The sequence below is a fragment of the Parasteatoda tepidariorum genome, chromosome 12, assembly GCF_982258835.1.
Source record: "Parasteatoda tepidariorum strain Cologne lab strain chromosome 12, Ptep-v5.0, whole genome shotgun sequence".
NCBI lineage: Eukaryota > Metazoa > Arthropoda > Arachnida > Araneae > Theridiidae > Parasteatoda > Parasteatoda tepidariorum.
This window is the reverse complement of record NC_141766.1, coordinates 27142445-27165498: the sequence shown is the minus strand read 5'-3', so window position 1 is coordinate 27165498 and position 23054 is coordinate 27142445. Positions and strand designations below refer to the sequence as shown.

The 23054-nt window shown below is 27.5% G+C and overlaps 1 protein-coding gene across 1 annotated transcript in view; it reads right to left on the bottom strand.

Annotated features, from left to right (window-relative positions):
* The window catches only part of LOC107448478 (WD repeat-containing protein 17), a 142187-nt gene that overhangs the window by 92654 nt on the left and 26479 nt on the right, over positions 1–23054 (bottom strand). The gene's annotated exons all lie outside the window — the stretch shown is intronic.

The following is a 23054-nucleotide window of genomic DNA, read 5'->3' as shown; positions in this document are numbered from 1 at the left end:
TATGCTTAAAATGTAAACAAAAATTATATTTTGTTATAATTAAATAATAACTTTGCCAACATTATTAACTGACGAGGGTGAATATTTTCTATATTAATATCAATTTGCTTACTTAAAGTATGCTTAAAATTTAAATAAAAGATAAATATATTTTGGCATAGTTTAATAATAACTTTGCCAACATTATTAACTGACGAGGGTGAATATTTTCTATATTAATTATCAATTTTTTACTTAAAGTATGCTGAAAATTTAAGTAAAAAATATTTTGGTATAGTTTAATAACAACTTTGCCAACACTATTAACTGACGAGGGTGAATATTTTCTATATTAATATCAATTTGTTGACTTAAAATATATTTAAAATTTAAATAAACGAAATATTTAATTTGGCATAATTTAATAATAACTTTGCCAACATTATTAACTGACGAGGGTGAAAATTTTCTATATTAATATCAATTTCTTTACTTAAAGTATACTGAAAATTTAAATAAAAAAATGTTTTGGTATAGTTTAATAATAACTTTGCCAACACTATTAACTGACGAGAGTGAATATTTTCTACATTAATATCAATTTGTTTACTTAATGTATGCTGAAAATTTAAATAAACGAAATATATAATTTGGCATAATGTAATAATATCTTTGCCAACATTATTAGCTGAAGAGGGTGAATATTTTCTATATTAATATCTATTTGTTTACTTAAAGTATGCTGAAAATTTAAATAAAAAAAATATTTTGGTATACATAGTTTAATAATAATTTTGCCAACACTATCAACTTACGATGGTGAATATTTTCCATACTAATATCAATTTTTTTACTTAAAGTATGCTTATAACGTAAACGAAAATGTATTGGCACAATTTAATTATGACTTTGCCAACACTATTAACTGACGAGGGTGAATATTTTCTATACCAATAATAATTTGTTTAATTAAAAATGCTTAAAATGTAAATAAATATATATTGTGGTATAATTTAATAATAACTTTGCCAACACTATTAACTGATGAGGGTGAATATATTTTATGTTAATATCAATTTGTTTTCTTAAAGTATGCTTAAAATATAAATACAGAAAAATATATTTTGGTACAGTTCAATAATAACGTTGCCAACACAATTCGCTGAGGATTTTTGGTTTAAATATTAATTAATTTATTTAAAATATTCATAACTTTTAAATAAAAGATATTTGACGAAAGTTTAATGTGAAATTCACTAATACTATTAAGTGACGAGAAATGGTCTTTCTATCAACTTATTCACTTAAAGTGTAATTAAAACGCAAATAATAGAAAAAAATATACTGGTGAAAGTATGATATTAACTTTACAAACATTCCTGTTTAATTAAGGCAGGAATAATATTTTTTATATTAATATCAATTTATTAATTTAAAATTTACTTGAAATGTAAATAAAAGATATTTGGTGAGACTATGATTTGAACTTTGTTAACACTATTAATTGATGATGGTCGGGAAAATATTTTCTATTCCTCAAATCAATATTCTGAAGAAATATTTTCTTTGTAACTTTATATTTACTAAAAATGTACTCACGTAAATAAAATAAAAACATATTTGAGGACAGTTTTGTAATATCTTTGCCAACTCTATTAACTGACGAAGGTTGAAGAAATATTTTCTACGTAAATATCAATTTGTTTAATTAAAATGTAGTTAATATGTAAAGAAAAGAAAAATATATTTGGGGACAGTTTTATAATAACTGCCAACACTATTAAATGACGAATGTTGGGGAAATATTTTCTATAATAATATCATTTTATTTACCTAAAACGTAAAGAAAAGAAAAATATGCTTTCTGAGAGATTTATATTAACTTATATTAAAATTTCGCTTTAATATAAGTTAATATAAATCGTGAAAATGTGTTTCAGTGTTATTTGGAGGTGAAGCAAATAATTTCTATGGGGTTAAGGTTTTCAGAATATTTCATTTTTTTTTTTTTTATTTTAATCGAACCTCTCGTTCATCTTAAGAAGATTCGGGATAAGTTATTTTTTAAATTTGTATATTTTCAAATGTTTGCGATAATTTTATTATTTATTTTAACTAATGTTATTATTTAAATTCAAAAAGGTGAAACTTTTTTGCAATTTAATCACAAAAGACAGTTTTTTATCATCTTATTGAACTTAAAAATCATAGCTAAAACTTTGCCAAATTTTTGATTCATGTTGAATTTTTTTTTTCAACTTTAAAACGATATACCTCAAAAATGGAATAGGGTAACTTCAGGTAATTTGGAATGTGAGTATTGTTTCATTTTATTTTAATTTGTTTTATGAAAACTGAAAATTTTGCTGCTTAATCACTATTGAGGAAGATGCTATGAGAAAATAAAAATCAGTTTGATTGCCTGATGAAGCATGAAATTTTTTCTATTTTTTTCTTTGAAACTTTATTTGGAAATTTTCTTGAAACATTTTTTTCCTTTTCCTTCCTCCAAACTTTCTTTTTTAAAGGTTCTCACAAATTAAGAAGAAAGAAAAACTGTTTTTTTTTAATTGAGTCACAAAATCTATTGTTATACTGCCGAAAAAAGTGCAATAAAGTTAAAAATATAAAGCAACTGCGTTAAAATTGAAATCTTTGGAAAAAGATATTAAATATAAAAATTATAAAATTGTTATTATTTAAAACAAAAAGTCCATAATTATAAAGACATTTTTAGAATATCTAGTCATAACCGATGTAAAAAATAATGAAAAACTACAAGCACCATTTTCATAATTGCTTATTTATATATATATACATATATATATTTGCTGTAGTCAAGAATCAACAATGTAAAGGAATCAACAATGTAAAAGAATGTGTAGTCATGTATCTGGTTCTCTAACCAGAGTGTTCCCCCCCATCTCAACAAAATGTTCCATTTTTAGTGTTCCATTCGTCACATTGTTGAATTTGGAATGGTTGCCTAAATCGATCATTGGCGCGAAAGGCGAATAAAGAAAAAGACATTCACGGATAGTTTGATATAAACTTCGCCAACACTTTTTTTCGCGAGATAAGTAACCTTTTGAGATTTGAAAGGAAAAAAAAGAAGAAAAAAAAGAAGAAAAAGTGAATTGATTGAAATGGGGGAAAAGAAAATATTTTTTCTTCTTTTCTTTTAAAATGAGAATATCTATTTCCTTCTATCTAAAATTTCTTTCCTAGTTTCTAAGGGTTCTTTAATTTTTACTATTTGGCGTGTTATATTAGATTGATTTTCGAAAAAGAATGGTTTGATGATATTTATTAAGTTAAGAGAATTGTGCAAATATTTTTCTCTGCAAATGTTTTCCTTTCATAATTTAATAAAAAGTTGTTATTTTTTTCTCTCAAACAGTTAAGCTATTTGTATAAAAAAATATAAGTTCTAGTCTTTTGTTTTTCGTATTAAATAATTCACACTAAGCTATATAAAAAGTTATTTTTTGTCTTTTTATTTAGAATATTAATGCACTTTATCTGTGAAATAACCTTATTTATTCTGATTGAACAACGGGAATAAATTCTTGGAAAGAATAGAAAAGACGATAAGAATGTTACACATATGTATGTAATAATATGATTAGAGAATTAGAATATAAATATTAACGTTCTATAAAATTTATATCCATGGAAAAATCTTATGTAATAAAATGTATGACTTTAAAATTATGATTATGTTAGGATTTACTTTTAATCTTTAGAATCTTCTTAAGGAAAATTATTTAAATATCGGCATTTCAATTTGTTTTCAAATTTTGCAATCTAATCAGTTAGAGTAATTTAGTGTCTAAACTGTGTCACGATACTTGCTATAATATTATTTTTTTTCTTTTTATCCCATGTAAATAAAAAATTCTGATTTATCACTAATATAGATTAAAATGTTGATTACCGAATGCACTCTAAAGAAGAAATTTTCCTATTTCGTCAATATTGGTATAAATTCGTTCAATTTACTAAAATTAATCAAATTAGATACACTGTAAAAAATTCTGGATCAAGCCATGGTAAAAAGTATTGGCACTTAGGGTGACGTTACTTTTTACCATGAAATCTATTTTTACCAGAACATGTTACAAAACAAAAAATATGATATACTGTAATTTTTACAGTTAAAATTACTGTAAAATCACTAAATCAGTCTAATTAAATAAATACTGTAAAAATTACACTGAAATTCTTACAGTAATAACTACCGTCAAATCCCTGAATCACTTTAATTAAATAAATATTATTGTAAAATACTGTATAATATTTTACGGCAATAATGAATTTTACGATAAAATGGATTTTAGGTATGATGAACTCAAAGTGCCGGTACTCTATAACGTAATTTGATCCAGAATTTTTTACAATGTCAACCACAAATCGCGAACAGTGTTATTTCTACAGTTTATATAAGAATTGACTTCCTATAATTTATTCTTTACAGGTTGATTTAGCATAGTGGTTAAAAACTAGAGGAAGCATACCCTCCAACTACTACGGAATTTCCGTAATTTCTAAAATTATTTTTTTAGTTGTAGAAATTTAATGGATTAACATTTTAATGCATTAAAATTAATAGAATATTGCAAACCACGTTGTATAAGTAATTTAAACTAATATATAAAAGGCTTGAAAACTAAACGGTCATGTTGCATTTCGATGAAAAAATATTTGAAAATGCTATTTGTTTTAAAAATTTCTGCTTTAGTTTGCTGCCTCTGGAAATGTTTGGAGGTTACAGGGAGGTATTTAGCATCTTAAGGAGCAGGAACTGCATAGAAACTCAAGGCCAGGTGTATCATCGTACGCCGCTAAAGGCGTTCTCTTAACTGTTCGTATGCAATTGAATTCATTTATCTAAATTATCTTTATACAAGAAAGGCATAACATAAATTTTAGTAAAGGCATAATATTATTTCCTTGATGAAAAAAAATCAATAGATATGCAACGCATAGCTGACTATGTAACAAAAAAATTAAAACCAATTAAATTGCTTTTGAGTTTTTACTTACTTTCTGATTAAGGGGCAAAATTTTTGGTCCTGAATGTGTCTCTAAATAGGAGGTACTTCATTATATACACAATTGCATTCAAATAGTTACACGTTTCGCTGTTATATCGTAGTTTGTTAATTTAGGGAATTTGTTTCTGAGTTCACCAATTTGGTTGTCAAATTAACAAATTACGATAGATTTAGTAATTTTTGACCAATTTGAATGCAATTTTTGACGATAATTATGAAAAAATATTAAAGTAATCAAATAAATGAAAGTAACAGTTTCAAGGCTCGTGAACAATATATCCATAATAAAGTATCATTTTTTTGATGGATTCAGATTATTGATTCTCAAAATAGTCGCAATCTGTAAATATGGTCTCAATTATTTAGTCAGAAGAGTGGCCAAAAGCTTAGAACCTTTTATGTTGATTTCTCTATTCTAGTAATATTCTTTCTGTGCCGTGTGCATGTTTGATTAACAAACTAATTTTATTTTAAGAAATATCGTACAGGTGAATCCTAAATTGATGTATCGTAAAAGTATAAATTAACTGACTTTTATGTGTATTACATCTTACTGTAATTATGAATTTTAGTGTTATTGAATGACAAAAATGGTACGGCTACTTTACATCAAGTAATGCACGGAGAAAAGAAATCTAGTAAAAAAAATTGTATCGTAATGACCTCTTTTTGGTAAAAAAATCTTTTGATAAGACCAAATACGGTTTATGAGCCATTCATTTTGTCATTTTTGCGATCGTATGATATCGGCTTGCCAGAAATTCTTGTTTTCAAATTTAAACTACTTATTAACCCACATTTAGTACAAATACAAAACTGAAAAGTAAATTTAACCAAAAAAAGTTTTTTTTTTGGCATGCTCTAAGGTATTATAAATTTTTTTTCAAACTTTACCGTATTTTCTACTAAATACGAGGTAATAAAACCATGTTTTATGATTCATTTTACCAAAAGTAATAACCAAAGACGCTTCGGTAAAAATTACCCCGCTTTTTAGTGTTTCCATGGAGCCGACTATATTTTAAGTCACAGAATCAGACATAAAAACGTACTTTTCAAATAAACATACCTTTTTTCCAACGGATTCTTATTTCTGACCCCCAAAATAAGGGGATAGTCGCAATCTGGGAAATATGGTTCCCCATAGCTTGGTCAGGAAAGCGTCAGGACCAATGTATATTTCCCTTAATGTTAATTTTACTTTTTGAGTATTTTGCCATGTCTCGAGAACTTCTTAAGCTAATTGAAAAATTTTTGCACAAAATTACAAAATTTGTTTATACAAAGATATGTAAAAAATACATTTTAGTAAATTTTTATTATTTATTGTTGTTTTACATAATAATAATTGAAAAAGTTTTAATAATAAGGTATAATTTTTTTAAGTATAATTTTAGATCATACAATTTTGCATTACAAAATACAAAATTAGACCGAAATCGGTTAAATATTTCCTGAGAAAGCGAAATTTAAAAATGCAGTTCTTTTTTTAATCCATTGGCGTATTTTGCACTATAAAACTAACTAAAATAAGTTTAACAAATTTAATTACGATTTCCAATAACTAACGTGCACCATTTTAAACAGATCTCAAATACACGGAATTTAAAACAAAATGTTTTGACTCCTCATCAATTTTTCCTCCGTTGCGTCTTAAATTATTTATATCAAGCCTCAAGATATCTTTTACGCAGCTGGACTCGAAACCATATTGAAACCAATTTGATTAAATGTATTTGTTTCCGAATCAAAATAAGATTTCATTGGATTTCTTGATGATGTCTCCAAGGAGAAGAAGCATCAAAGGGTGTATGTATATTTCTCTCAGGTATTCATTTCTTGATCTAAAATCCTATCATCTTAGTAATATGGAAGTTAAACTTATTCCTTTCACTATCAAAGGTCAAAAGTTGCCGGATTTGTTTTAGTACGAAATTAAATAAATACATTTTAAGCTATTTAATAAATTGATATCGACAAGTTTCTGTTATCTTTCAAAATATGTCAGTTCCTTTTAAAATATTTTGGTATTTCAATACTGCGTGATGCAACTTCGATAATTCATTTTCCGTGTTGTATATCATCGATGTCTGTTCGTTGGTTTTAAACAATTCCGTAAAATATTAATTTTGCAACGTAATTGGGATCGAAAATTAATACTTAAGCGAGTAAAAAAGAAAAACAACATCAAAACGCAAACTGCAAAAAAAAGGAAAAAAGAAAAGAAAAAAGCGTTATTGCCATCAATTTTGGTGCAGAAGTAAACTAAACGCATTTTTAAAAAAATTATAAAAAATTGATATTTTGAAAGACTAATTGAAAGATAAAATTGTTTGTTTGAAAGAATTAGCATGAATATATTAATAAAAAGACGCCCGGTGGCTGAGCGGTAGCACTTCGCACTGTCGTGCGACAGGTCCCTGGTTCGATCCTCGGGCCGGGCAAGGTTGACTCTGCCTTTCATCCCTTCAGTGGGTCGATAAATGAGTACAAGCATGCTTGGGAACTAAACACTGGGGGTTCCGCGTTCGGCTGACCACCTGACCGGAACATCTGCTTCTGGACCCCAGAGCCCAAGGTCAAGAAAACTGAGATGGGTACAGTAGGCCTTGGCCCTCTAGGGCTGTCGCGTAGCTGAGTTTAGTTTAGTTTATATTAATGAAAATGTGCTTATTTTTAAAACGAAGCCATTAAATTGATTCTAATGTGCATGGAAATATGTGTTGTCAGTAAAAATATGTGTTGTCAGAAATTTAATAAAGTAATTAAAACAGTAAAAAAAATCAACATACTACTTTTTTATAACCGACATTGAACAAGAAATTCAATTCGGAGTTTGCGACTGTTAATGTTCAACTCGGTTGCCTTAAAATTTTGAACCCAACCCAGAAGCCAAGGGAAGTCCTGGATCAAGCATTGGGATAAACTATTCTTCATGGAGGACTTTTGATGAAACTAACCCGCACTTGTGTTACATGGAGTGGAAAGTTATGAAAACCTCCCATGGTTAGTGCAATGACAGGGGGATTCTAACCCATGATCCATCTAACACTGAGGATATCTAATTTCAACACTGAGGTTGGTACGAGTCGGGAACGAAATTCGTATCAACCTGCCACCGCTGAGAGTTGAACTTGGGCCACCGGGCCCCTGAACCTCCGGGGCTCGCTATTAAGCATTTATATTTATAATTATATTTATAATCGGCGTTAAACTTCTGACCCAATTCTGAGTTTGCGACTATCAATGTTCAACTTCGTGGCCTTCTAATTTTGAACCCAACCCAGATGACCAAACATTTCCTAGATTTCCAGCATTTTATTGCAAACTAGATTTCGTGGAGGACTTTTTGATGGAACTAACAAGCATTTGCGTTACATGGGGAGAAAAACCACGAAAATCTCCCAAGTTTAGCCTGACAGCAAGGAGATTCTAATCCATGATCCATCTACTAATGAGTAGGTTTTTCGTCAGCACTGTGGTCTGTGTAAGCCGGGAGCAGAATTGGAATCAAGAAGCCTTCGCTGGGATTCAAACCTGGATTACCACATTAGGAGGTGAACGCTTTATTCCAGGAGCCACCACGGCTCCACCTTAAAGTAATTTTAAATTAAACATTTGAATTAAAACTGACCAACAAAATTACTTCATAAAATAAAAATTGGATAAAGCTTTCAGAATTTTCAACATCCTCGTTAAATATGAGTCAGAAATTTTTTAAATATTTCCTGAGAATGTCCCCCCTGTTATTTATAAATAAATTTAATTTTAAATGATTAAGTACATATAAGTTTTAATATCATTTTAATGTACATAAAGTTCCAATAGTTAAAGAGACGTGACAAAAAATGTAAATACATCTTTTGATTCTTATCATTATTCTTTACAATGTCTCTTTAAATTATTTATTTCAAACCCAACGATATCTTTTATGCAGCTGGACTCGTGGAAGCCATATTGAAACCAATTTTATAAAACGTATTTGTTTCAGAATCAAAATAAGATTTCGTAGGATATCCTGATGGTATCTCCAAGGAGTTAGATCAAAAACGAAAAAGATGCATCAAAGGATGTATGTATATACCTCTTAGGAACTCATTTCTTGATCTAAAACCCTATCTTTGAAGTAAAATAAAAGTGTTCCTTTCACTGTCGGCGGTCAAAAGTTACTAAATTTGTTTTAGTGCGAAATAAAAATGTTACTTTTGAAGTTATTTGTGACTTATTTGTTTTGATAAGCAAAGTAACTAGAATATCAATATTTTAAGTTCTTTAAATATCTTACGGTATTTTAAGGTTATGTGATACTACTTCGGGAATTTAATTTGCGTTTGTTTTATTAAACAATCTTAATATAAATTGTGCTTTTGTTGGTTGGTTAGTTTTATAAGTGTGAGTCAAGTATTTCTTTTGAAATCTAAGCATGATAAAATAACCAGTTTTTACCACATTTACTACCGAGCAACATGGCAGCAAAACCATATTTTATTGTTTATTTCGCCAAAAGTCATCACCCAAGCGTTTTGGTAAAAATTACTGTGTTTTTTGGTGTTCCCATTGAAGCAGATACACAGTAAATTTCACCATATTCTGGTAGATTTGATCATTATTATTTCTCAGAGTGTAAAGGAAAATTTGGTTGCCGAGAACATTAGAACACAAAAAAGAACATTGAGAAACATAAATACAAAATTTATTCATGTTTTTGCGTAGAGATTCACTGAAATCTTTTTACAGTAAACGTAATAATCAGTTCATTAGATAAAGGGTTTCTTGTTGTTTCCTTTTCGATTTCGAGCACTGCATGTACACACTTCAGTAAAATAATGATTAAAATTCAGCAAACTTAATTGGAATTTTCACGAACTAATGTTCACCATTTTAAATAGACCTCAAAAATACTGAAATTTTAAATAAAATGTTTTGACTTCTCATCAATATTTCCTCCGTTATGTTTTTAAATCATTTATTTCAAGCTCTGAGATATATTTTAAGCAGTTGGACTTCAAACGACATTGAAATTAATTTTATAAAATGTATTTACTTCAGAATCAAAATAAGATTTCGTGGGATATCCTGATGATATCTCCAAGGAGTTAGATCCAAAACGAAAAGGATGTGTCAAAGGTCGCATGCATAAACTCTTATAAACTCATTTCTTGATATGAAACCCTTTCTTCAAAGTAATATAAAAGTGAAACTTGTTCCTTTTACTGTCAGCGTACTGTTATTTATAAATAAATTTAATTTTAAATGATTAAGTACATATAAGTTTTAATATCATTTTAATGTACATAAAGTTCCAATAGTTAAAGAGACGTGACAAAAAATGTAAATACATCTTTTGATTCTTATCATTATTCTTTACAATGTCTCTTTAAATTATTTATTTCAAACCCAACGATATCTTTTATGCAGCTGGACTCGTGGAAGCCATATTGAAACCAATTTTATAAAACGTATTTGTTTAATAAAATAAGTAATATAAAAGTGAAACTTGTTCCTTTTACTGTCAGCGGTCTAAGTTACTAAAGTTGTCTTAATGCGAAATAAAAATGTTACTTTTGAAGTTATTTGCAAATTATTTGTATTGATAAATACAGTAACTAGAATATCAATACTTTAAGTTCTTTAAATATCTTACGGTGGTTTAAAGTTTCATGAAACTAGTTCGGTAATTTAGTTTCCGTTCAGTTTGTTAAAGAATTTTAATGTAAATATGTGTCTTTGTCCGTTGATTATTTTTATATGTTTGCGTAAAATATTCCCTTTGAAATTCGCAGAAATGTGATACGTAATTAAATTTTTAAGCTATTTGATGAATTTGTATAGATGTTTAATATTTTGTTTATCTTTTTGTATAGATTATTTACTTGAACTATATAACATCCATTTATAACACCTAACTTCTCAAATGTATTTATTATTTAAAATATTTATATTAAATTTGAAATATAAATATTTATATATATAAATATCAAATATAATTATAATTATTATATTTAAAATATAAATATTTATATTTAAATTGTCTAAGGATACATAATTTTATTATAAAATATTTTTATAACTCTTTTTAGAATACTTTCAATTGATGAAATATTTTGAAAAAAATTAGTAAAAATTAAAAATTTGTTAAAAATGAGAAAGCTGTTTTTAATCAGGACAGCTCAAATAAGTAAAAAACCTTGATTACAATTTGTATAAAATGAGAAAAAGTTAAATAATTAATCGACCTGGTTTTAAAATCCTACGTCTCATATTATTTTTATAAAATGCTCAAATATTAATCTTTTTATATCTCAAATCTTTATCATTCATTATAGCATTTATACATCTAAATACTATAATATAATAAACATACATAAAATACTAAAAATATTAGTTAAGTTTATTTATTTTATTTCTTCTATAATTTATATCGATGTTAAATATTTTCTCATTTTTGTTATTTTCATAAATTTATCAATATATATTTTTTGTAAAATTTTGATGCAAGATATTTCTGTTTAATTTTTTAAAATAGTTATAAAACATTAAAAAAAGCCAAGTTTTTTCTAAAAAAAGATTTTGCAGGAAAATTTGAAGATCAAAGATTTTTCTTAAAAATGTTATTATTATTAAATGTTATTATCTTTAATAATAATACTTTAATAAGATTTGATTTTTTTCAATAATTTAAAAATAAGTCAAAAATTTTATTTAAAAATTAAAATAAAAGTTAAAAATACGAAAAACGTGGGTAGCAAACTTGCAAATAAGTAAAAAACACGAAAACGAACTGAAACAAAATTGGAATTTAAAAAGTGAGCTGTTTTTGAAAACAGACATTTCATATTCTTCTTCTAAAATGTACATTGTGCAACACAAAAATGAATTCCCTTGAATAATTTTATATCTAATGATAGGATCGCCACATTCTCGGTGCCAATCTTAAAATATCGAGCGTGTGACCTTTATGCTAATTAATTGGTGCACACAGTATTTTAACTTACGAAACCGGTCTTAAGAATGTACTTTCTCTGATAAACTTGCGTTTTTTAAAAAATTTTTCTATTATTATTTTATTATTATTTTTTTTTTACAGATTAGGATTTGCAACCCCCAAAATATAGGAAGTAGTAACAATCTTGGAAATATGATCCCAATAGATTGGTCAGAAAAGCCGTCGTAAGTTTCGATCCTTTAATGTTAACTTTACTTTTTGCGTATTTCGACTATATCTCGGAAATTTAAACTAGCTTAAAAAATTGAATTTAAAATGTACAACTTATTTGAAATTTAACTTCTCAGCAATTTTTTGATCAATTTAGTAATTAGTAAACTTTTAATAAACCTTAGTACCAATTTAGTAAACTTTTTGACCAGCTTTTAATTAATTTTGTATTTTGCCTTATTAAATTACATTCTTTAAGAATGATGCAAAAATTTGTATATCTTACAATTCAAAAATTTTCGACTGTTATTAAATAAAATCAAAAATAGGAAATTATTATTGAAAATTGTTTTTGCAAAGAATTATTTTTGGAAAAACGAATTTTAGAATTGTCCTCAAAAAACTTTTGATTCACTTTTTATATTCTTGAGATGTAGTGAAATGCAAAATTAAATTGCTAGATAAAATACATGCTAATGCTAAAATTAATATTAAGGGGTTTAACCTATGGACAACTCATCTGACAAAATCATTGGAACCATATTTCAAGATTGCTGCTACCTCCTACATTTTGAGAATCAGAAATCCAAATCCGTTGAAATAAGGATAAGTTTATTTCAAGAAAACACGTTTTTTTTGTCCGATTTCGTAATTTAAAATATCATCAGCACTAATTAATTATCATATTTGACATCACCCACTCTAGAAATTAAACCTGTGTCTCATAAAGTGAAAAGAATTCTGGTAAAATTACCATACTGACATTTCTGGTCAAAAAACAACAATTCTGGTTAATAAAACCAAAATATACGGTATTAAAACCATTCACCTGGTAATTTTTCCATTCGTGTGGTTTGCCGAAAATTCCCGTTTTAAGAATTATAGTTCTTATTGCCACACATTTAGTAAAAAATACAAAACTAAAAAGTAAATTCAAAAGCTTTTATGCCATGCTCAAAGGTATCATAATAAAATTGCCAAATTTCATCACATTTACCAAATTTTATAGCATATTATAGAACCATATTTTATTATAAATTTAACCTAAATCATTACTAAAATGACTTGATAAAAATTACCGAGCTTTTTGGTGTTCCAAAAGAGCCAATAATACGGCAAATTTTATCATATCCTGGTAGTTTTAACCATAAAACTTTTTTTCTCTTTTAGTACGTAAAAATCCAATTATCGGAGTAAAAGTTATTCAAAGTGATACGCTTTATTTTGCGCACTGTAAAAAAATGAATTCTATTTATATTTCAAAGAACTAAATATAAAATAATTCAACTAAATCTTATTCAACTTAATACAACGATATAAATAAACTAGACAAATAATTTCTTCATAAATGTTTGCCCAGTTTATTTATTTATTTTTCTTTTTTTACAATAAGTTTTGTTATTTATCTAAACCTTGAGGGGAATATGTTGGAATTGAAAACTTTAAAACAGCATTATTTGTCATTTTTATGACATGTCTTTAAAAGATTCTTTTCTTAAAAAATGACATTACTTTTTTAGTTCGGATATTTTCTGGATATATAAAAGAAGGAATTGTTACCAATAAATATGCTATGATATATATTGCTAGCAATATAGTCATATTTTTAAGAATGAAGCGGTGCACTTATAGTGGAAAGCCATATTTATCTTTTAAGAACATTTTTCTTAACTGAGAATAATATTACTTTACATAAACAAAATAGCACTTATTAGATGTTATATTTAGATTTGCTTATATCATTTTATAACAATAGTATGAGATAACTAAATGTTGTTTTTAAAACAAATTCATTTGCTTTTTTTCAAAGAATATTTGCATTTTATGTAAGGATTTAGGAATGCTTTCTTAAAAGAAATAAAACTAAAAAAATAATAATAATGATAATAATTTATGTTAATTTTTCCAAGATTTATGGTAGTTTTTTTTGTCAAAAATATTCTCTGAGCTCAAAATATTTCTTTTAACGCACTCTTAATTCGAACGGAAAATTTTGTTTCACGTAAAAAATGCTTGAATAAAATATATTTAAAATAAACAATGATAGCTGATTAGATTTTAATTCGAGCCTTTTTAAAAAATATACGAAGTTCTTCTACAATTATTAAATGCTGATATAAAAAAGTTAGTTAAATATTGAAACATAAAAAAAATAATCAATAATTTGAGAATCGATCATTAGAACCGATAATTTGAGAACCGGCTCAATAATTTAAGAAAATCGATAAAAAAGTACCAGCACTCAGGATGCCGATACTTTTTATTGTAAAATCTATTTTTACCGGAACATGTTACGGAACAAAAAATCTGATATACCGAAAATTTACAGTAATAATTACTGTAAAATCTCTGAATCACTCTAATTAAATAAATATTACTGTAAAAATCACGATATAATATTTTACGGTAAAAATAGATTTTACGCTAAAATAGATTCTACGGATGATGTGCCTAAAATGCCGGTACTTTTAACCGTATATGTTAAAACAGTGTATGCGCTGCAAATTTGCAACAAATTTAAAACTGTGTTAAGGTGAACCCTATTTCTATTCAGGTTGAATCACTGTTACTGTATCGAGCTATGAAGTAAAAAAAAATGCGATTTTATTGTTTAATTTAGTGTCACATTGAGGCTGCAGTAAATTTGAACAGCGTTAGAGGTCAGCACTATAGAAAACTTCAAATACAGTAAACTTAACTGCATTCAAGCTAATTTCTTAAAATTATAAGTTTTTTTTAGAAGGTAATTTTTAAAATACCTTCTCAACTCGAGCTATTTATTTTTACATTTAACTTGAATGTAAACAAATTTGAAATATTAAAACAGTTATTATAAATTAATGAAACATTAGTTGACAAAGGATATTTTAACAACGGATCGCTTTACAGTACAGATTGCCATGGAAAGCAAGCTAAACTAAACTATTTCTTGAACGCCATCTGGCGACAATATGGCTAGTTTTTCTCCAGCCTCTGAACTGTTAGGTTGTGTCCATATCTCCAAGAACAGTAAATGTTTCATTGAATTTTAATTATTATAATTTGCATTTGCATATTTCTTTGTGACTGTGATATGTGCTAGATTTAATGTGTTTCAATAAATTAAATAAGAGTTATTGCGAATCTTAATTTCTGGTACTATGCTGTTAAACTAAATATTAAGTGATAAGTTATTAAAGAAATAGTGCTCTCACTTTAGATAAGAATACTATGGTTAAAACTGCACAGAAACAAGGTTCAGTTCAATTTATTTTAACCTTTATTAGATTTCAAAAATTTACATTATATTAAGGTTCAGAATGTCTATAATAAGGTTCAACATTTAAACAAGTTTTCAGAGAATACGGCTATATTTCACACTATAGGAGATATTCGATATCGATTTTATGTAGATATAGATTTCGAGTTTTTCCAGAGTCAATAAATGCGATAAAAGCTTACACTTTTTAACATTTTAAACAAAGTGTATCTAAAATAATGAGATATTAAATAAAATTGCTATGTTATTGAATAAAATATTAAATGATATCTTGTTAAATGAATAGTGCTTTTATTCTTTATTTGAAAACTGTGGTTAAAATTGAAGAGAAACATGGTTCAATTTAACCCTTATTAGATTGCAGCAAATTATATTTATATACTTAATAGCACTTTTGGTTTCTATCAGAAATATTTAGATAATGTGAATAAAATTTAGAATGTGATGAAAATTTAAATTTTTTTGATATTTTTATAATAAAAAAATATATTGAAAGTAAACCTTACATGTACGTACTTTAAAAGTAAGAAAATAGTAAGTATTTCATCTTTCTAAAGGAGAACAGATTTTTGAACTTACTTTTCGGTCACAGTTATCAAAATACTTAATCCAACTCTTTCTACTAAATATAGCAAACAATAAAATTGGTGTTTCTATTACGACCTGTATCTTTATAGTTCTGTAGGTGTAAAATCTACTGTGAAGTCAAAATTTGGGGAGAAAAAGTCGATTTAAGAAAAATGTTCTTTCAATATTTTCGCTGCTCTAAGAAAGTTTTACTCTAATCCTAGTTTATCATCAGTTTTCTTTCTCAATATGAGAAGAAAAATAAACAACTATAAGTCTAGACAAACTTAAAACTTTTTCAGATAATCTTCTGTTTTGACCTTTTGAAGAAATATATTTTATTTAAGAGCGTTTTATAACAGAAATTCAGTCTTTAAAATTTGGTGCGTTAAACTAATGCATATGTGTTCAAAAAAACATAGTTTATTTTTGTAAAGATATGTAACTTAAAACTATGAAATATTATAATGATGTGTTTTGGATCATTATTTTTTGCTTTCACTAATTCGCCTTCGGGACATTTCGCCCTCTGTTGCTGTGTAGCACTATATTTTGACAAGGTTTTGTGAGTAAATATGTTGACTCAACATATTTATAATATTCGTTCTAGTATGATATACATGTTGCCGCTAATACACAGAAATATGTAATTCTGCAGAACGTTGTAATGTGCAAATTAACTGGAACGATCCGCTTAAGAGCCGAAAATTGTTTCATTTATCTACTTAGATCATCTCTAAATTGCCTATGTAATCTGCAGATTATGTACTAGTCTCTTGTTAATCTGAAGATTACCTACTAATTATTCGTTAATTTGCACCTTACCTACTAAGCCCTCGTTAAAATGAATTAGCCATCTAGAACGAATATTTACCATATACGTCCTACTGTGATATACATGTTGCTGCTAATACGCAGAAATAAGTTATTCTGCAGATCGTTGTAATGTGCAGATTAACTGGGATGATCATTTTAAGTGCCGAAAGTTGTTTCATTTCTCTACTTAGGACATTTCCAAATTGCCTAGATAATCTGTAGATTGTGTACTAGTTTCTTGTTAATCTAAAGATTACCTACTAGTCATTCGTTAATTTACACTTTACCTACTAAGATCTTTACTGGACATATTATGAGAAATAAAAGCATCTGGTGATGACGAGACATGGGTGAAAACGAACTAAAGAGTTGAGAAAGGAAGAAGGAGTAAGGAATTTAAATGAGATAAACAAATTTTTAAATTTTAGCTCTACGGACACCCTTAATGTTTTCATCATTACTTGCGTTCAATGCGAAGACCCTTGATTTCGATCTTATCTGATCATCCTAGTTAATCTGCGATCATCTAGGTCATATGCACTTTAACGGCTTTCGGTAACATAAATATAAGAACCAATTAATATTGGTGCAAGGTTTGCGACACAATGTTTTTAGAAAAATGGAACCAGTACGTTTATTTTAAGTTTCTAAAAATATCTAAAGCAGGGATGGACTACTTTTTGCGTACCACACTGGTTCTATAATTTTAAATTTACCTTTTGCATCAGCACGTTTTGTAATTTTAATTGTTTTTTTTTAATAAATGAAACAGGGGGGGGGCTTCGCGGGGTCTCTCTGCCAGCTGTGCTGAAATGAACCTGCACCTCCTCTCCTGGGGGGGGGGGGCTGTCACAGAGACGAGTCTATAAAATTGTTTTCTAGGGGGCAGGGAGCATTAACTTAATACCACAATAGTTAAAAAATCAGTTAAGATTCGCCAAATAAATTACTAATTTTAAAATTTTTATACAAGCTCCTTTTTAAATGCATGAGTGTCAAAAATAAAAAATGCCTTGAATGTATTATTTTCACACTAAGCATTCTTCTCTGAAATGCATTATTTTCATATTAACCATTATTTTTTTAAATTCACAATTGTCTTGAACGCATCATTCCCATCAAAGCATTACAGTTTTGATTGCCTGTTTGCATTGCTGATAAAAATACATGAACGGACAATTTTGTTAAATGAAATAATTTGCCTTTGAAACAACTAATCATAAAATATAGCAAGACATCCAATTTAGTTTAAGTTCTTTTATATATCCACAATTCATGCGCTTTCTTTAATTACGTCGAATAATTACCAAGACACAGTAATTTATCTTATAAAGCATAAAAATAATATCCGCATTTTTGCAATATGAAGAGCAAACCTCAATTTATTGCTGACTTTTATTATAAAGCCCCGCTCTTTCCTCGAAAAATGGCAATAAAGGATCTGAAGCTATAATGGAATCTTCAAAAGCCTGTTGTACTCCCAGTTTTTCATAATCGTAAGATTGTTTCCTTACAAACATTACTTCAGGAAAAAGGCTAGATTTAGAAGTGATGATGAGGTATTTTTTTTCTCCAAGCCACAACAAATTAAAAACTTTTTTTTGTTTATTTATGTTTGAATGGTACATATTCTTTTGCTTACTTACTTTTTTCGCAGTTAGAAATCTCTTTGACTCAGGCGTAATCTATATGGCTAGCTATTTGTTTTGATAGCTATCATGAGTTTCTTCAAAATTTACTTTATTTACCGCCTTTGAAATATCTTAAAGATAATTCAAGAAGTGCTCCCAGGAGAATATTTTTTTCGAATACAAACTCTTTGTTAAAGTTTTGTGAAAATTTAAAGGCTCTAAAAGAGGAAATATTTTTTGTCGTTAAACAAAACAGCGGATATAATTTTTTTTATGTCAGAATGAAAAAAATCTCATCATGGTTTTAATTCCAGAAAACGATTAGTAAATTTTTTTTCGAAGAGAACATTCATTTTTTTATGATAAAGACTAAATTGCTAGGAAAAATTAGTAGTGTATTTAAAAATTATCTTTAACAGACCCTGTCGGAATTAAGCCATGAATGTTTACCAAAATGGTTGTATAATGTGCAATAATCTTAAAAGAGGCTAACTAAGCAACCAATAAATTAACATTAGAGGTGATATTTAGCAGCATAAGGAAATCGAATCAGCTATTAGAGGTCATTTGTAGCAAAAAACCTTAAGATTTTGTTGAAAAAAAGCTCTGAAATTACTAATTTTAAAGAAAAACATTATATTTTATCTTTTTTTCTTTTATCATGCATAAGCATAAATTAGCGTATCAGATAAACTAGCTCTCAAATTCCAAGTAGCACGTATACATTTTGTTTAAAATAATATAATCTATTCTGAACTAGAAAATTACAATATTCTTTCTATTTAAGAAAAAATGAATAATCATGGGAAAAAAGTCGCATGATATTAGTGTTTAAGGAAATGTAAAATTTATCAATTGTTCAATTATGCGAATTTTTTAAAGTGAATTTCTAAAAATTCGTATTTTTAAAATTTGATTCGTAGGCAGTCGATTTCATCAAAATTTTGTATTTTGCTATTTAAAGTTACGTTCTATAAAGTAATGTAAAAATGTGCACCCCTTACAATTCAAAAATTTTCGAATATTATGAAATAAAATAACAAAAAAAATTTATTTAAAAAAAGGAATTTTATAATTGTGCGCTTAAATGTTTCAATTCATTTAAAAAGTTCTCAAGATATGGCGAAATGCGCAATAAGAAAAATTACATTAAAGGGTAAATAATCTGGACCGCTCTCCTGACGAAGCTATTAGGACCATATTTCTCAGATTGCAGCTACTTTCTACATTTTTGGAGTCACATATTCGAATCCGTCGAAAAAAAGGATGTTAATTCAGAGAAGTACGTTTATTTGTCTGACTCCCTTAATATTATTAAAATTTCAGCAATTATGTGATTCTGGACATACTTATAAGGAAAACATAATTAATATTTAGAATAATATTAAATTAAAAATTGCTTATTAAAGTTGAAATTTATAAACTATATATATATATATATATATATATATATATATAATAACAGGGCTACATCCCTGTTATCATTGTTGTATTCAGCTTTAATAATGCAGTCAAAAGCCATAATATGTTATAAAAAGGTTTATTGAAAGTTAGGTTGGTGGTTATAACAGTTCACATCCCCACTCCACTAGGGAGGGGGTGTGGACGGAACTGGGGATGGTTACGGCAGATGTTTATTGGAACACGTTATTCAGCAAGAGACATGCGAAAACCTTCGGTCTCGCATCAAATACTACAGAGAATGATGTAATTAGGTTCCAGTCGTACATACCTTTGTAACTCTACGCATTATGGAAAATCATTTAATGCTTTCTAATATGGAAGTGAAAGAGGAACAAGATTCTAAAAATAACTCCTCCTTTGAAATATAAATCTAACTATAATTCAATGGTATGTTTTCAGCCTTGAATTCCCAAAATAGAATATCTCTACGCTTACTCTTTAATAAAGACATTTTATGAAACCGAAAGAGTTTTAATTCTTTTATTAATACTAAAGTATATATAATTTTTGTATTATATATATATATATATATATATATATGTAATAAATAAAAGAACTGATGGGTTGTTTAAGAATTTATTTAATGCAAGTACAAAGAATCCACACTATAAGAAAAACATTAAAAAGAAGAAATGAAGCTAAAAAAAGGGAAATAAGATATAAAAGAGAGAAGAAAAAAATTATAAATTACACAGTAAAAAAGGAAAGAAAAAAAACTTATTTAAAATTAGTCACAAATAATACTAATTTTAAAAGATATACTTAATTTTTAACTATTAAAAGATATACTTTAGTCATCTACTCACACGATTGTATCCGTGAAAATAGTGCTTTCTTATATTCTATTATTACAGCCAAAGCAAAATATATTGATACAATATATTGAGGAGCACAGAAAAGAAAAGAAAGAAACCGACTCGTGAAACGAAATTTTATTAAGTAAAATTCTGATTTTTTTTTGGTGCATGCGAAAATCATGTAATAAAAATACCTTATATATTTTCCAAAAAACCCATTAACACTTAATCTATTATTTATAAATTAATAAAAAGGATAAATTAAACCCCATCTAAAAACAATCTAAGCTAATATATTTACTATTTATAAAATAAACCGATAAAATATAATGACAAGCACTTAAGAAAGCTAATTGACAAATTTAAAAAAAAAAATGCTCTAAATAATTTCTTACCTCAATATCTTTTTTACACCTCTTACCTTTTACCTTAATTGGATGCTTTATTTTTTTTCAACCCATTTCTTTAACTTGAATCCTAACTAACTACACGGAAATCCTTTAGTCTTGAAAGGAGAATCTCTCTCTATTTCGACCAACACAAGCAACATATAAATTAATGTCCCACGGGACATCACCTCAACATCCCGCGAACATCTTTTATAAATCATTCATAGAAGTTACCTGTTTTTAAAGAAATTGTTTTTCTTTTCTAAAAGTTTGTGAATTCCGAAAAAGAAAAACTAGCTTTCTGGCGTGCATATATATTTAGAGATTCCCTATTCAAGTCTTAAGTCATGTATACTATTAAAAGCGTAAAGCCATGATCAAGAATTGTATTAGGTACCATATATGAAGATAACTAAAGCCATAAAAGATCAAAAAATAAAGAAATCGAAATAAAATGTGCTAAGCATGTAGCAAAGCTGTACTAGAAGGCTTTATCCTCGAGTACGTGAGCAGGCCTAATGTCACCCTTGGTAGCCCTTGAATTGTATTTTTTCCTCATCCCCTTCCCCTGAATAAAACACGCCGCGTGGCAACGTATGGGATTTCGCATAGGATATCTGCATATGCAGTAATAATAAATTTATTTTTATTTTCATGTAGCCCCTTTAACAAACAAATCGTCTATTGCTCTCTGCCCTCTCAGAAGTATGAAATAAATTAAAAAGATTGCGAAAGTAGGGGAGGAATATTAAAAAAAAGGGATAAGGTCATAAAAATAAAAATTTAGGGTAGCCGAAATTACTTACATCCTTTCGAATGGATTGAAAAAAAAAGAGGAAAAAGAAAACCGTTTCATTTCCTTATCCGATATTATTCTCTTGATTGTTATTTTTCCCCTACTCTTTTTCCCTCTTCACCGGACGTTAGGGGAATTTCGGTATGGATCTGTGGGGAAAATGAAATTTCATTTTTGCTTCCTATAAGAATACACATCTTGAAACCCGGATACAATTCTTCAACCCAATAACTTGAAAGCGAATTATTCACTACAGAAGCGATTCGAAAGTATGAGAATAGATGAAGGAGTTTTCGAAAAAGGAATAAGGGTTTCTTTCAAGATCGAGTTCTATTACCTTTACTGTTTCTGGGAGCGCCTTACACGTTTTTGGTTCGAATCATAATTCAAATACTGTTTCTTATTGTCTGAAATACTTTTAGAGGTTACTCATATAGAAAGAATTGTTTCTTGGAGTGATATTTGAATGGAACACACGTTTTAAATTAAAAACATAAAAAGCTATATATATTGTATAAACTTTTATTGTTGCTCATTAAAGGCGTCGTATTTCTTAAGTGTATTACCCAACACTGAAAATATAGCTTAAATGGAACCGGTTATTTTTTATTCACATTCAAATTTGTTAATTGCACTTACCAATTCTTATCCACTACTTGCACTAACAAAACTTATTCGATTTTATTTTTTCGATTGTTGTTTTATCCTTATTGTTCTCTTTCTTCACCAGTTGCTTTTTACTAACAATCACATTTGTTAATTGCACTAACCAATTCTTAGCCAATTCTTGCAATATCCAAATTTATTCAATATCATTCTCTTGATTGTTGTTTTATCCGTCTTTTTTCTTTTTTCATCTGTCACTTTTTACTAACAGTCACATTTGTTAATTGAACAAACAAATTCTTAGCCACTTCTTGCACTAACCAAACTTATTCGATTTTATTTTTTTGATTGTTGTTTTATCCTTATTGCTTTCTTTCTTCACCAGTTGCTTTTTACTAACAGTCACATTTGTTAATAGAACAAACAAATTCTTAGCCAATTCTTGCAATATCCAAATTTATTCAATATTATTCTCTTGATTGTTGTTTTATCCGTCTTTTTTCCTTTTTCACCTGTTACTTTTTACTAACAGTCACA